This window comes from Rissa tridactyla, chromosome 3, assembly GCF_028500815.1.
Source record: "Rissa tridactyla isolate bRisTri1 chromosome 3, bRisTri1.patW.cur.20221130, whole genome shotgun sequence".
Taxonomy (NCBI): Eukaryota; Metazoa; Chordata; class Aves; order Charadriiformes; family Laridae; genus Rissa; species Rissa tridactyla.
The window spans coordinates 97,941,675-97,958,549 of NC_071468.1; the positions used below are offsets into that span (position 1 = coordinate 97,941,675).

Consider the following 16,875-nt stretch of genomic DNA (forward strand, 5'->3'; position numbering starts at 1 on the left):
TCAAGAGGCCACATGTCCGGTAATCTGCCTGGCTTCCAAGCAACATTATTTGATAGCAGTGATGAAAAACAAGTATATTGCACAAAATAATGATTACAGTATTTAAATTCCTCACAGCAGTCAAGGAGGAAATACACTCCTATGCAAAACATGCCGAAAAATGCTACACAGCTTAAAAAAAATAAACGGAATGGTATATTTTCAGTATGATACCTCAGTAGTATTGTCTTTTCTGAACTAATTATTAGTTTTCAATGGTTTATAAATCCTCCACTGTGTTCAGGGGCATTGTATAAACCAGAGCATTAACCATAAAGATGTGAAAGGATCTCTGCTTCTGTTTTTTCGTTTTCCTGCCTACCCCATCACCTTTCCTTGGCAGTTCAACAGCAGAATGCCCCCTTATCCATTAGGAAAATGCATAATAAATGAATAGTGTTCAAAACTCCAGTTCAGCCTCATTTCTGAAAGTAATGAATTCCACTAACATGGGCTCAGTTGATACTCCCTACACTGTCACCTGTCTTGTCACTTGCTATTGTTTAGATTGAAGCTCTTCCATGGATTCTGAAAGGAGAAATGGTCTAAAATTCTCATTACTTAGACTACGTAAAATTAGACAAGGGCCTCAGTCATGAAAACTTCTAGATGCAGGAAATAAGACTGGATAGTATCAATAATTTTCAGAAAATTACTCTCCAGTTACATTACTGACGGTTTACAGAAGCACGTCCTAAGACCTTGCACACAATGAATGGTTGTCAGTGCAAGTGTTGTGCTATACCCCAATCAACGTGCCTTGCTAATGAAGAGGGATGCAGTATACTGAACCAATTGAACCAAGGTCCTTTTAATTTGGAGTTTTAATTGTGAATATGGCTTTAGGATACAGTCTTCTCATCTCTGGGAATCAGACTGACCCCATCAATTCTATCACATAAAACAGCCATCAAATGACAAGAGCTCCTGCTCATTGCCATAGCTGGGGCCGCATCAAACCAGTAATTCCATTGCTAGCTTGCAACCACCATCCAACCACTGATAAAAAGTCCAGCCATGACTTTTGTTTTAAAACATGTGCACTTTAGAATATGCTCACTTCCAATGAAAAAACAGTTGCATTCTTGTGTCAAAGTATAAGAACAACTTTGTTAGATCAGGACAAACATCTGTCTAGCTCACTGATCTGTCTCTAACAATGGCTACTAGTAGATTGGGAAAGACAATAAAACAGGGCAAGCACAGAATGATTTTTCCTGTGGTTACACCCTTACAACTTTCAGCAGTCTGAGACCTGGGGACTTTCCGAATGGAGGTCTTCCATGAATTCTTCCATTAATTTTGTCTAATTGCTTTTTGAGCCCATTTATACTTTTGGCATCCACAACATCCTATGGCAATGAGTGCTACAATTTAATTGTGTGTCACATGAAAAATACTTCCTTTTATTTGTTCTAAACCAGTTGCCTGGTAATTTCATTTTGTTCCACCTTGTCTTTGTGTTATGGGAAACAGCGAATTCCCTATTCACCCTCTCTATGCCTTTCACAGTTTCTACATACTTCTCTCCAATTTCTCCATGTTTATTTATTTTCCATACTGAAGAATCTTAGTTTATTTAATCTCTCCCCATGTAGAAACATTCAAAATCCCCAATAGTACTTATTTTCTGATTTTACTGTGTTCATTTGGGGTAGAATCACAGTACCTTATTTCCATTTGATTCTTTACTATTTTCATAATAGTTCTTGCTATTCTATTTTCTGTTTTGATCATTTCTAAGCATTGAAAAGATGTTTTCAGAGAACTTTGTGTAAGATCTACTTCCAAGATCACCTTCCCCATGGTCGTTTAAAACCCAGTATTATGTTTGAAGAATTTTATTTGCCCCTTTATCATGCAGATGTCCTGTATTATAAGACCATTCTGCAACTTATCCTTGTCAGTTCCAGGGCTGACTTTTGCAATTAATTTTGTATCATTTTGAGATTTTTTGCCTCACCCTTAACCAGATCATTTAAGAATGTATAATATCGTATGTCTAAACACAGATACATGAGGGAAACTGCTGGTATCTTCCTTCTTTGTGAAAAACCTACCATTTATTCCTAATCTTTATTGATTGTTCTTTGACCAGTTACTAATCCATGAGAGGACTTTCCTTCTTCCTCCCTGTACATTGCACTCTTTTAAAATAGCTTAAAATAGAATCTTTTCAAAAGCTTCCTGAAAATCTAATTTCATTGAGGAGCTTCAATACTGATTCCTTGCTCATCATAATATGAATAATCTGTAGTTCTCGATCAGGGGTTAGGATTCTGCCATGCTTATGCTGCTGAAAAGTCCAGACGTGATACATGTCAGTGTCTAATCTATCATGAAGAAAATCTCAGGGAAGTAGGAGGAACCAGTAGCAGCTGGTTTTTGCGTCTCTTCAGGTAACGTTTTCAGTTCACCACTTTTCTGTGGTTCCAGTGGAGGACAGTGGGCTAAGCAATACTCCAGACTCCATGTTGGTGATTGGCATGGGAGGATGAAAGCTGGATACTGTATTTTTTAAAATCAAGATTCAGGTAGCTAGTGTCTAGAGATCCACAGTAACTAGGAATTTAGAGGACTTGGATATCACTGTAACAACAGATAAAAGTCAGTATGCATTTCACTGCAAATCTTCGTTAATATGTCTTGATTGGGAAGACAGAAGTAGTTTCCTAAGATTGAGTAGCTTCATGGAAAGGTACTCTATAAAAGGGCTTGGCAAACTGATGGGAAGCTAGGCTGGAATGCGATTTTGATGACTCTCTTCCCATTTCCTTGGACACCAAGACTACAGTTTCTGTATTTTATAGTCTTGGCTGCACAAGGTATTGTGCGTCTGCAACAGAGACATTTTTTTCTCCTGTAGTCCTTTTTTGGCCTCTTTTTCGCTCCTTACCCTTATAGGCTAGACATGCTACTGTACATTGATAACCGTGATCCATTTGGGATTGTGGGATAACAGAGAAGCAGAGATGTCACAAAGTGTAAATATATATAGTCTTAACTGCAGGAAATAGGAACCAAGTATTTTCAGCTTTACTGTGTGAAACTTGACAAGTCAAGGAATACCTAAATTTAATTGAAGAGGCGGATGCAATCTTGCCAAACCTCCTAGTATTTTTATTTGCAATTTTACTGGCTGATAGCCATTCTGAATTGGAAATAAGACAGAATTTAATCTCTGAGCAATAGACAAAATTTACTATGACCCATCTTTACAGTTATTGTGGATACTGAATTTTCTTTGTCTGTGAAAAGATGTCAGAATACTGTTTGTGATGTCTGTCAAACATCAGCCGGTTATGAGTAGAAATTTTTATGCTTAGGTGAAGAATGCCAAGCTCAGGGAAGGTTAAGAAGGAGAATGGGAATTGGAGATTGCTTCATAAGAGATGACACCTTAGAAGAACAAAGAGGTTTAAATATCTGTAACTGGCATGTTCTTAAAGGCGTAGTCTGCTAAAATAGACATAAATAAAAATGAGGGTTTCAAGGGGCTGAAATTCAATATGATTTATAGAATAATATACATCTGAATAGATATATGTAATAAAGCTTCTTAATCTACCATCCGTCATAAAAGAAATATAAACAAGTCTAGGTATTTATTTTTCATTAACTCTATTGAACCCCTGGAGCCTCGTTATGGTTGTGTTTTGCCTCTTGGATTTCATGTATGTTCCTAAACTTGGACATATTTGTTATACACATATGATTCAAAGTCCTGTTATGCAAGATAGAAATTCATTACAGGGATAGATCAGAATTGTTGATTTCAAGTCAACACTGAAATCTGAGATTAGACTCATAAAACAAAAATTCATGAAGCACATTCATTAGCTTTTTCCATACATAAGGACTTGTTGAAAGAGTAGCATCCTTTTTAAATGAATAAATCTGACAAATCTAGTCTGTTTCTGTTACCAGAGTAATCCTAACTTATCCAAATTTATTTAATGTTGAGATATTTCACAGATAATGGCAACAAACAATTTGTAAGCTGAAGTGCTTTATTTGATGCTGCATCCAATATTTTTCTAGTCACTGTGTTTGGCAACCAGAAAATTACCATTTGGATTTTCTACCAGTTTGCTATTCAGCCAGTATTTGGGGCAATTCTCAATTCTGCCCATTCCTTATTCTCCCTTATTCCCTAAACAGTCTTTGCCAATATGCAGAGAGTCTTCTTTTACATATCAGTATAGATGAGCGTAGAGGTTACAGTCATGAGGTATTGTTTCTATTAATTGAATCAGAATGTACACTAAAATTTATTAAACTCTCAGAATTCACAGCCTTTTGATTTATCAATCTGTAGTCCTTTGCATATGTGTGAAGAGCAATACAGACTCATGAAAAACCGAAGAGTCCATGTTATTAAACACTGCATGTAGATATGACTCATCCTGAAATGAGAGAAAGAAAAAGGAGGAAAAAGGAAGTAAGAGGATAAAGAAACATAGGAAACAACATGATTTGCTGAAAGCTACGTGGTATCTTAGACGCAGGTTCATGAGCTCCTGTGTAAAATCCCACATCTAGAAAATGAGCTGAGCCTCCTATTAGAAGAAATTATTGCATCCTGCAGTACCCCTTGTATTATTATTTGCACGAGGATTATAAAGAAGGGTTATTTCTTTGTGAAAATCTAGACCAAGGTATAATAACTGTTTATTTCTTGACTTTCAGTGCAGTTTCTGAAAGGATTAGCTGATATAAAAAAACTCAGCCACGATATGTTCTTCCCTTGAGACAACACATGTTCATTTAAGAAAGGCTCAAGTCCTCAGCTGTGCACCATGGAGTCTTGTTTGCCTCTCATTTAGCACAGGCTGCCAGGCTGCCTTGCACAGCCTTTGGAGAGGCAGAAAATAGCTATGTATACTGAATTTAGAAGCAAAACAGAAAAAAAAAATAATGCTTGATTCATACCAGTGAAAAATTTCGGAGACCTGTAAGTATTCACATATATTTTTCCCTCAGAAAAGCATAGAGAATTCCCAAAGTTTATACAGAGGAATGTTTTCTAACCCAATTACATGTCCAAGCAGCTCAGCAGTCCACTGGCTGCAGTAATTTGAATCTTAAACCAAATAACTTTTGCCCTTGTTCTGGTTAGTGGTATTTTTGGAGGATACAAGCTGACTTTAGGGATTCCTAGTTTCTTTAATGTCATCAGACATCCATGTTTGTGCTGTCCTGGACTCTGGAGCTACTCCTTTGACCTGCTTATACTTATTTGTGGGACTGACATCCAGTCATGAGATTTAAACTGTACTTGATCCTCCTCCTGCCAAAAGTAACTATAATAGAGCCTAAGGTATTAAGGGTCCAAAAGCCTTGCTTTTGACTGGGATCTTCCTCCTGCTGTGAGGAACAGTGCAGTAAGCTCCCTGCCCTTCAGTCAGGTACAGCTGCTATGGGTAGATCAGACCCACTTAGAATGTGGATGATGTGTAGGAATAAGGCTGACACATATAGGAACACAAGACCATAAAGGAAGTAGAGGTCCCAACAAAAATAGAATTACTTCACTGCAGATTCCAGGGCATTTATTGTTATTAATATCTTCTAGAATCACAGAATCATAGGATAGTTTGGGTTGGAAGGGACCTTTAAATTGTATCTAGTCCAACACCCCTGCAATGAGCAGGGACATATTCAACTCGATCAGGTTGCTCAGAGCCCTTGTTGTAGGGCTGATCCTGTTTAGACTATGTCTAAAAGATGTGCAAATCCCAGAAAAGGATAATTCCTATCTATTCTGCTGCAGCCTGCATTCAACCAAGTGCGGAGAGCGGTATGAGTGACCAGTCGTTCAGCTCGTGCCCTTTGTGGAAATAAAGTGTTTAGAGAAGGAAAGCAGACCATTTCACGGGGCTGTGAAGACAGAGCACAAGAAAGATCTTGACCCTGTAGAGTAGTAATTGTGGCATGCACTGGGAGGACAGTGACCTGGATTTTGGAATGTTTCTGTGATGAATGTTGGTATGGAGCATCATAGGTAATATATGTAAAACACCTCTGGATAAGGATCAGTGCTTAGAGCTCTGATTACTCTCTTGTTCACCCAAAAGAGCGCTTTTACTTACTTTGTCATGTCCCCTCTTGCATTAGTGCTGTGTGGCCAAATGACTTTCATGTTCTTTTGTGTACAATGACAGCTCCGGCAAAAATGATGGCAAGTACCATTTTTATCCAGTTAGTCCCTTGTCCAGTGCTTAAGGTACAATCCAAAGTTATTTGGGCTTAAAGTTCCTCAAGTAGTGGTGAGTGCTGAGGTTGCACATCCACCTCACTAGAGGAGATCTGACATCACACTGATCTTCGTGCGTAAAATTCAAAGGGCAGCTCTGTGTCCTCAGCCTTTGTTTATGTTTTAAACGTAGTCCTCACTGCTGAATTCTTCAAAATGTGGCTTTAAAAACACCCCCCCTCCCTCCCCTGCAAGAAGTCTGAGTTTTCGATCTGTGGGGATAGGTGAACTTAACTGCAGGTTTAAGAAATGCACCAAATCTCCAAAAGAGAGACCAGCCGCCCCCTTTTTTTTTAAGTGATTTCCTTTTGGCTGACTTTAGAAAACTTCCTTTTAACCTGTACATTTTGTGTAGGGGGAGTTTCCATTATCTATATTCCTACCTCTTTCTGCAGGCTATTTACAAAATCAGGGTATCTAATAGAAGGTTATGTGGTGACCAGATACTTGAGCTAGACATTGTCGTGTTTATTTTATTAAATAATTCTGTTAAATTAATTTCTGTTAAAGCTTTATGACTAATATATACTTCATCCCCCAAATTCACGGATCTGTAGAATTTAAGAGGCGGTATCTCAGAGATATCTGTGTTCCCAGCTCATCTCAGAGGAGCGGAATATCTGCTGGACATTTCACATTCCGTGGCTGCTTCTCTTCAGAAATAGCAGATCTGTATATGTTTCCCATTATTACAAGACACTGCCTTAGCCAGTAAGCAGAGGGGACGTTGGGTAACGCTAGGTCAGATCCTAGGGCAATTAAGAAAAACAGTTTTGTTTTAAGTTCAGTGCCAGGAATTCTTATTACTAGAAGATGTTTGATGGCAAAGAAATAAAACAATAATTATGTGGGCTGAATTTTATACCGAGCTGAAACAGTATTCCAGAAATATTACTGGATATAAACAGCCAAAGGGGATTTCTGATAATTAGGTGTGATTTTCAACCGAAGAATTAAACTAAAATGATGCAGATGCATTTTGCTGCCTTTTGTTAGCACGCAGTCTGACTTCCTTTGCCTTTCCTCTTCCATTTTGTTCTACTAATTATATTTATTGCAGTGCCTTGAGCTAAGCTTACTGTGGGCAGAAACTAACTTCTACTGGGGTAGAAACTGGCTATCTATTTTATCCTTGTACAGCACCCGCAACATAGAGCTTAACTGAAACACCTATAAGGGATAAATAATAGTAGTTTAATATATGCCAAGGTAAGAAATTATGTCCGGTGTCGGAATATTTCTAGTACCAAGACATATAATAGTCTTTTAGAAGGTTTTCAAGATAGATAAAAGAAATGTAATATCAGATAAAACTTTTTTCTGTCAGACTTGTATAAAACGTTTTTGACATCACCGATACTGGTATAACGCTTGGACTGAATGTTTTTTTTTGTAGGAAAGCTGCAATACAGAAGGACTTGTAATATGCATTACAGCTGCTTCATGATGAGATGTGTCAGGGCCCTGAAAGCACCAATTGACCTTAATGACCTTGACCAGCCTCACCTGTGACCGTCACCCTCTGCCCCAGAGCTCCCTGTCCTTAAGCCTGAGCTGTGGTGTAGGTGTGCCTCTCTCCTGGATGGACTTTGGGCCTATGCTGTAGGTGGCTGGGCTCCTGGGTGGACCTTTTGGATGTATGTTTAAGCTTGTCTGCAGCCCTGTCTCCTTTGCTCCTGACTGAGCTCTCTGGATGGATCCTGGACCTGGTTCACCTTGTGCTGTGGCTGTTGAGGGATGTTGCTACCAGTCCCACTGGGACTGTGCCCTGCTGATGAAGTGTTACTTATGCTGGTGTCACCCTTGTCTCCCGGTTTGCCTTTCTGTGATGGCTGCCTCTGACTGGGCTTGAGCATGGGTTTCATCTCTGTTTGTAGCTAGAACTCGTAATTTCAAGGGGGAATTTTTGCTGGAATTGTGAAATGAAAAAGCAGCTTTGCAGAGAGATGTCTTCTGCTGGTTGGAAGAAAAAAAAAAAGAGGGGGCTAGAATAAAAAAGGCATTTTTTTTACTCACAGAGTGCTTAAGTGTGACTTTTTATTGACTAATTGTTTGCTTTGCATAACTTAATATTGTCATGTTGAAACGGTAGACAAAAAACCCCCCATGTTTCCAGCTGAAAGGAAATAGTAGTAAAATGGGCTGAGTTGTGTTTGCCGCAGTGTTCAGTATATGCTGTCCAAGGATGTCACTACAGCAGAAGCATTTATGAACAATTCAGTATTCAGGACTGGATGATGAGGAAAGCTGCTCTAAAGTAACTACCTTGACTTCCAGAACCAGCGGTGTTTCTTTAGCATTTTGTTTTGCTGTTTGCTAATCAGTTTCTGCATCAATAATGTTGACTGCTTTGTTCTACTATAAACCCTGGAGTTTTGGGAGCGCGCTGTGTCTTTGCCTGGATGTAGGCATGTGTGTGCAGGTGGCTTAAAATGATACCCCAGCTTCATGCCACTGTTTAATTCCTGGATGGAAAGCTCCTCGTACCATGTCCCATCACAGCCATGACTATGACCATGTGTGCTCCTATTTGCCTTAATAAAAAAAGAAAAAGATGTTTAGGAAGCTTACAGCAAAGGGAGATGATTAGTTAGCAAAAAAATTTTCTTTACTGACCTCAGAAAGGTACTCAAAACGGATTCCAATACAAATCTTTTGCCTGCAGAAAACTCAGACTCTTTGGATGAGGAATGTAAATTAAATAAAAGGCATGAATCAGTCTATGGGCAAACATCCCTTGGGAATCTACCTGTCTCAGCTGAAGCCATTAATAGACCCAAATGTACCACCAAGTCGTTTATGACTTGGCTGCCAGAAGGCTTGTGCGTTGGTTTCCTAATCTACTTTCAGGCAGGATCGATGAGATAGTCAGTGACAGTGCTGATACAAGACTGCGTACCAGCCCAGACACCTTTGCCTGAAGTAAATGGGGGATTGCACAGAGGATTCCTCCCACAGTAGGGTCGGGAGGTCACGAACCTCCAACAGACAGATGGGAACAACCAACTAGGGACTGCCACCTAAACGGAAGTTCACTATTGCCTAATTTGTTAGTTTTGTAATGCTACCTTTCCACTTTCATGTACTTTGTGACCTGAGCTACATTATGTTTGTTTCAGATGTGGTGCAAATATAGTGGAATACAAATGTACTTGATTGTGGGCATTAGCAAATTAGGTGGTGATGAGTAATCCGTGCTTTCAGATTCTCACTGAGAACAGTTCTGAAACACTTACAGCTTAACAGATGTGTCAAGCAGAAAATAATCTATATCAAAATGGAATATTAAACAATAATTAGCTTGCAATTTGATTAAAATAAGTTTCAACTGCCAATTGCTCCTTCTCCAGATTTCTCAATATCATCTCTGAGGTGAAATCTGTGAGCCTGTGTTTTAATTTAAGATGGCTAGATTGGGAGAACTGGCATATTTTAATCTCCTTTTTCCTTATGTGTATCTGAATATTTGATATGTATAAATACATATCAGATACACATTTTTATATACAGAAGTGGACTATTTCCTTGTCTCTGTTGTTTGCTACTCATAAAGAATAGAATATCAGGACAGATATAAAATCTTCCATACATTTCACTGAAATACCAATGAAAACTTGATTTGATTTATCATCTCTTAAAAAGTCTTCCTTCGGTTAAGTTGTGTTAACATTTTCTGTTCATGAAAAATATCATACAACAATTTAGTGTACGATCCTATAGATGTCAAAGATGGCACGTGCTGCCATGAGTAGAGAGTATTTGTAATGATGCAGTTGTATTATTTTTAGTGACTTTAGAAGCTCCAAGAGAAAAAGAATTTCAGAAAGTTTGCTAAATGCAGTGAATTAACAAAAATATCAAGCGTGAGGGTCTATCTTTAACACAGTTATTGGTTTTGTTCGGCATTTCACATAGAAAGAAAAAATAACATCAGAGCTAAGTAAGTCAAATGGCACTCTTACAAGATACCATACACAATCCTGCCGAAGTCAGCAACCTATGGAAATTAAGCTCCAAAAAACAAGCTACAAAACTCTAATCAATGTCAAATGAGCCTAACAAACCACAGAATCATGGAATGGTTTAGGCTGGAAAGGACCTTAAAGATAACCTAGTTCAACCCCCTGCCACGGGCAGGGATACCTCCCACTAGACCAGGCTGCTCAAAGCCCCATCCAGCCTGGCCTTGAACACTTCCAGGGATGGGCCATCCACAACTTCTCTGAGCAACCTGTTCTAGTGTCTCACCACCCTCACAGTAAAGAATTTCTTCCTAATATCTAATCTAAATCTACCCTCTTTCAGTTTAAAACCGTTACCCCTCGTCCTATCGCTCCACTTCCTGATAAAGAGTCCCTCCCCATCTCTCCTGTAGGCCCCCTTTAGGTACTGGAATGCTGCAATAAGGTCTCCCCAGAGCCTTCCCTTCTCCAGGCTGAGCAACCCCAACTCTCTCAGCCTGTCTTTGTAGGTGCTCCAGCCCTCTGATCATCTTCGTGGCCCTCCTCTGGACTTGTTCCAACAGCTCTTATGTTGGGGGCCTTAAAGCAGACAAATTTTTTGTATGTATTTTTCCTGTAGTCTAGTTGAGGATTGACTCATATTATAGAATATTTTCCAATGGACAGAAAAGACCCCGCTCTATTGATTTGTTACCACATCTTACTTTTCCTAAATATCTTAGATGGGTGGTATAGCAGGCCTGTCACTGAGGAATCAATTTCTGACAATTTTCCATTGTGTTATGTGAGCCAGAGTTGCTTTTTGACCTCTGAAGAGTAGGTAGAGGTTTCCAAAGATTTAGAAAATCATTTTCAGCAAGATGGACACTGGTCACAGCCTTGTCACCAACTCTGAGCTTTGTTCAATGGCTGAAACTCTTTCATGGAGGGACTCACAGCAGACATGGACATCCCCTTGGGGTTTCCCATTCCTGAGTTCCCTTTGAAGGCATACCTACCTTTGATCAGCACCATGGAAATTAGAGCACTCGCCCAGGAAAAGCAAGACCTTCTCCACCACCCTTTTTCTGGGAGATGCTGAAATCACACCTTCCTTGTCTCAGAGTCTTCGGAGCACGTGGCCACTGGATAATCTACAGTGCAGATGAAGCTGAATCACTGTGCAGAAAAGACTGCAAAGAACTCATGGAGCCAGGAAGAGAAAAACTCATGGGGAACGGGGAACGGGAAAATGTATATAACCAATACTGTTTGTGCTTTTTATCCCATGTCTCTTAAATGGGTATTGCACAGGCAGAGATCAGATCAGGAACCAGAATGAGAAATAATATCTCAAAAAGGCTGTAGATATATGTGTCCTCTTGTTTGCCCTCTCAGGTTAGTGCACACCGTAAGGCACCAGATGTGGACAACCTGGGTATAGACAAGGGACTGAGGGTCCCGTTCCAGCCCAGCAGCTGTAACAAGGGTCGCAGGTGAAGGAATCTCAGCAGCATGAGAGGTCACTTCTGGTCCAGGCACATTCAGCCCCAAAATCCAAACTGTAGGTAGGTGGGATCAATTTCAGCCACTGTGACTCTAGTCCACTTGAATTTGTCCATGAACTGTCATATTTCACAAACTATGTGTAATGTTGTTGGACTTCATTGAAGCCCATGGGGAAAATATTGTGAAAACAGATGTTAAAAATGCAGTTTATTACGGATATGGGCCTATTAAATTGAAGGGCATTAAGTGGTGAAATAAATTATTAAGAAAAATCAAAACTAACAGACAATTGCAGACATTCTCTTGGGGAGAAATCTATTTTCTGCTCAGCCACAAGCTCAGTAATGGTGAGATATGATCCATTTAATGCAGTTTGAAATGTAAAAGCACTTGTACTAGATCACGTTGTATGAACTGTATGCTCTAACATTGCATTCAAAAATAAATGTTGCAGTGTGGTACAAGAACCACATGCACAAACTTTTCTTGTCTGGGAAAGTTCAGCGCCCTTTTGTATAGAGAACTGATTTTATCAGCTCAGAAAATTCTTCTAAAGCTAGTCGCAGTTGTTAGGATTTTGCAAAAATACTTATGTTGTGTTTGTCCTCATTAGCAAACTAAGAGGTGCTCTTCCTTAGCATTCAGAACCAACTCCAACACTTCAGTGAATAGATTATTAATGAAGAGAAAATCAGAGAAAGAAGCTTTCCATCCTTTAAGAGATTGTTTAGATAAGAAGAGATTAATAGCAGTCACTGGAGGATCTGAACTAAGAATCTATCTTCAAAAACATCCCAGGTGATAATGGCACAAAGAAGTCAAAGCCAGATTTAAATAAGAATTTTGCAGAATCGTATGGGCAGCTCCAGGTCCTAAGGTCCAAGAACCCTCACATTTTAAATCCGTATCTGAATCTTTTACAGCACCGACCCAACCATTATTTAATTCAGTCTTGGAATCCACATTTTTTTTTAATTGTTTTTTTCAAATAGAAATGTGGTTTACATAATTGTGTGTGCTGAGGTCACTTTGCATCTATGCTGATTTTCCAAATCCTCCTTAATAACTGGAAAGTCCTGTCTGATTTCTGTCACGTTTGACAAAATGGTAGAGATCTCAAAAATAGTTAAGCTCCAAGTTTTATGCAAATAAACGAACAGTTAGAGGAGGGGAAGTCTGTTAATTAAAGCCCGCAGTAGAAATTTATACCCTGTTAGAATGTGCATGAAAAAGAAGCCTGGAGCCTGGAATGAAAAACTTCATTTGGACAGCACAGTTTGTGAAAAACAGTACTTCAAGTGTTCACATCTGGCCAAAGTCAATCAAGTACAAGGCAGAAATTTATACGCAACCAAGCTTTATTAGCTTCAACGTTCAGGGAGAGGTTTGTTCTACTTAGTAAATAATTTATTCCTTCGTTTTGTGCAGTCTGCTGTGCCTCTGCTTTTGGCTGCAGAATTGCAGTAACACTGTGAGAAAGGCCAAGGCATTTCTGAGCCAGTCTAAAACAGAAACTCTGGGCAGTCATGTGAAAATAAATTTTTTATGAGATTTGCAGCCCAGCTTCTAAATCAAATGGGTTTTGATAATAAGCATCCGCTATAGTGCGTCTTGTTCCAGTCTTTCTTTGGGTTGTTTCTAGATGGCTGTCACTTTAGTATAGGATATATGAATTCTAATTATCCAGTCTAAGACTTTTCTCTTTCCTTGGCACATCATTTACAAAGAAACACCTCATTGCTAGGGGTTAAACCACTTTGATGCTTTTTCACATCTCTGATTGAGAAAAAGCTTTTTCCTGGATGCTGTATCAGAATCTCTGTGCAACTGTGTGTCTGCAAGGAAACTGTATAGATGTGCATAAACATTTAGGCTTCATGAAACAAAATCTATGAAATGATAGAGCTCTTCCCAAATGCTTGTGTCCAAGGAAGCCAACATCACTGACGCCCAACCACAAGACAGATCAGTGTAGTTTGTGACTGTGTCAGTATTGCAAATCTACAGACAAAATGTCACACAATTTTTTTTCTCCTTTCTCCTCTGTTTTTCTGCAATGCACAGTAAATCTAATTTAATGTTTCTAGCATGCAAATGGTAGCCTCAGTAGCTACCATTTAAGCTTAAGAATACTTGCAGCCGGATTTCCTAAAAGGCTTCATAGAAAAAAAGGCTCATTGTTCAAAGCCCAATTCATCTTTTGGTTAAGACTGATCAAAATAGTTTATACAGATTTTCACAAGCTTTTTGCTTACACTGTGTATTATTTGGCTTAGTGATCACAGCTGAAAAGCATGATTTTAATCAAGAAGTTGAATAAGTAGATTAAAGTAAGTTGCAGGGGCTGCCTCATTCCAATGGTAAACAAAGTAAACTAGTTTAATCAAGGCAAGATAGGTTATACGTAGCATGTGTATTCGCATTACTTCGTTTTCTTATTGTTTTACATTCATATTTAAAGTAGACAACATATCACAGATGATAAAAAAAATTACTTTTTAATTACTAACTGAGGTCCTTGATATGTTTTTACAATTTCTTCTGATGAAGTGAGGAGAGCTGTTGCTGTAAATTCAAATTCTAATTAGTATCTCCCAAACACCAGGAATCAATAATTTGTTTACAAGCCCCCATAAGGATTGACTGAGCCAATCACTTTGAATATACCACTTGTGCAAGGCCAAATCCATGCTCCTGCGAATGCCTATGCTAACCACAGATTGATTTTACTGATTCAACTATTTAGCGTTAGGTGAAAGAAGCAGTAGGAAAGAGACTGGTAATACCAGAATCTCAGGCGATGTGTGTGATGAGACACAGAAGTGCAGGGCTGAACAGGTTCCCAGACTTGGAATTGGCAGGGCGTTTTGCTCAGGGGCATAGTGGCCACGGACTGCTGAGGATTTTGGAGGTTTTCTGGCTCCGTTAAAATCATGCGGGTGTATTCCACAAGATCGCATTCCTGCAAGTGCTGGAGGCGAGTTGCTGGTGACCCCAGCTGCTCTTTGCCCCTGTTGCTGTGGCCTCATTCAGGGCCCTGGGATGTCACTTTCTCTGGGCCACCTTTGCTTCTTGGAAATCTCCAGCACATATAAGATGTCACATGTGAGAATATTAGTGTGGGCACATGATTACTGGCAACTTTGATATTTATCAGCAAACAAACGTACGTACCAACTGAACACCAAGAAGGAGAAGGAACAGCCAGTCTCCCTGGGTGATTTATATGTAAAGGAACTCTGCTGCCTTTCCTGTAGCATTTAAAGGCTTCTCCAGGGTATTTCCCTAATGAAGACTCTACAAGCATTTGACCAAATGTTTGAAAGCCACCAACCTAGATCTCTCCGAGTCTGAGGCGGAGCAACCAGTAAAGCAAGATCTATTTAACTGCATCTCACCATTACAACAATATTCATGCAGAGGCAATGTTGTACTGTGAGAAATTTTTTTATTTTTTTATTTTTTTTTTTGGTAAAAGTATTTTTCCAGATGAATGACTCACCTTGGAAATCCGGGGATGGCTGGGGATGCAGGTAACCATGGTTACTTTTGTTGCCTAGCGACACCTGCCTTACGCTGCTGAGCCTGCTCCGGCCCAGCACAGCCCCGTTCTGCTGCCGCCCCGCACCAGCTCCCTTGACACAGGACAAGTTGTTTTGCTAATTATCCTGCAGTCCAGGAGATTAGAATTGGAGTTGGTGTTTTTATCTGGAGGAAAAAAAAACCAAACCAAACAAACAAAAGAAAGAGGGAGGGGGCCCAGCTCTGGTCTCTCTTACAGCAACATAAACCCAGTTGTAGCTTAAGGGCAGGATCTGGCTCAGTGTGCCGATGTAAAACCTCGTTTGTGCTGTGAGATGTAAGTTTGCACAAAAGTTCATTTGGGGCAGGATTTAAGGGTATCAATTGGTTTCTCAGCCCAGACACAGGACAAGTGCTAACAAACTAGGGTCTGGCTCCTTTACTGTGTAAAATGCAGCGTTACTTCATTTAGAAACAAGTAATGCTCATTTATATCATTTCAGAAACAAAAAATGCATTTATTTTATAAGTAAGATTTAAAAATAAACTTATAAAAAGGCTACGAGTCAGATTCTGCCAATTATGTCAATTTAATCTGAGTTGGTTGGAAATTAAGAACAATAAATTTTGCTGGACTTGGCTATGAAGGGCTTCTCAAATGCTGCAGTTTTATGCATGCCATGACTCACCACCATCCGCTCTTGGTACGCGGAGGTCTGCAGTTGATGTCACAGCCTTGGGCTCTGCCTTTCAGGGCATTTTCTCAGAACAATGACTTGCAACCGCTTTTCACCTGAGCACTCTGGATGGCATTTGTGGTCCAGCTGGATTGCTTACACAAACAGGAGGACAAATTGCTTATGTAAGTCAGGCACTTCTGGTGCAGCCTTGTCTGTCTGTAAATAGGGATGCCCTTGTCTTCCTCCTCAGCCTTCCCCTCTGCCGCACTCAACAAGCCCATTGCCTTGCAGTAGGAACAGAGAAAAGAAAGTAGTTTCTATGCTTACAGTCCTGAGTTTGTCCTTCCAAGCAATGTTCTGCCGAACAAGAGCTCCTTTAGGAGCTTTCTTTCTAGGGTATCGACCTGTTTTCTGCCTCTGTTACATACAGTGTGCAGTCCAGTTAATGTGTTTTTGCAGTAAGTTCTTCAAAGTACTGTTGTTCTCCTTCAGTTAATTCTTGCTCGTGACTTCCTTGAGGTTAGTGCCACAGGTGACTCTTACGCTAAATCTGGAGTAATAAACTCATCTGTAGTGCTAGATCATTAACCTGGTCCCTGGTTTGGGCTGGATCAGCTCAGACTCCTCCCAGCAGTTCTTGGGCACTACTTGGGAGTTAGTACAGAATAGAGGTTGTTCCCTCTAGGCAGTTTGGAAGCAGCTACCATGCTTTGGCGAGAAGGAGTGGTCAGTAGAGCAGACACAGGACATTCTAGTCTAGCCAGTTTCAGTATCAGAGAGAAAACACGGGCATGCTTAATCTCTGTAGAGTAGTGTAGTGCTTTAACTGGTTCCTTCCACCAAGTTGCTTACCTGCCACCTCTTGAGCAAGTTCAGCCTGGTCACTTTTTGCAGAGATACAGACAGGTGCAGGACTCCCATTCTGCTA

General features: G+C 39.8%; 1 protein-coding gene across 6 annotated transcripts in view; it reads left to right on the plus strand.

Annotated features, from left to right (window-relative positions):
• Window positions 1-16,875, plus strand: part of LGSN (lengsin, lens protein with glutamine synthetase domain) — a 114,600-nt gene that overhangs the window by 42,627 nt on the left and 55,098 nt on the right. The window lies entirely within an intron of this gene.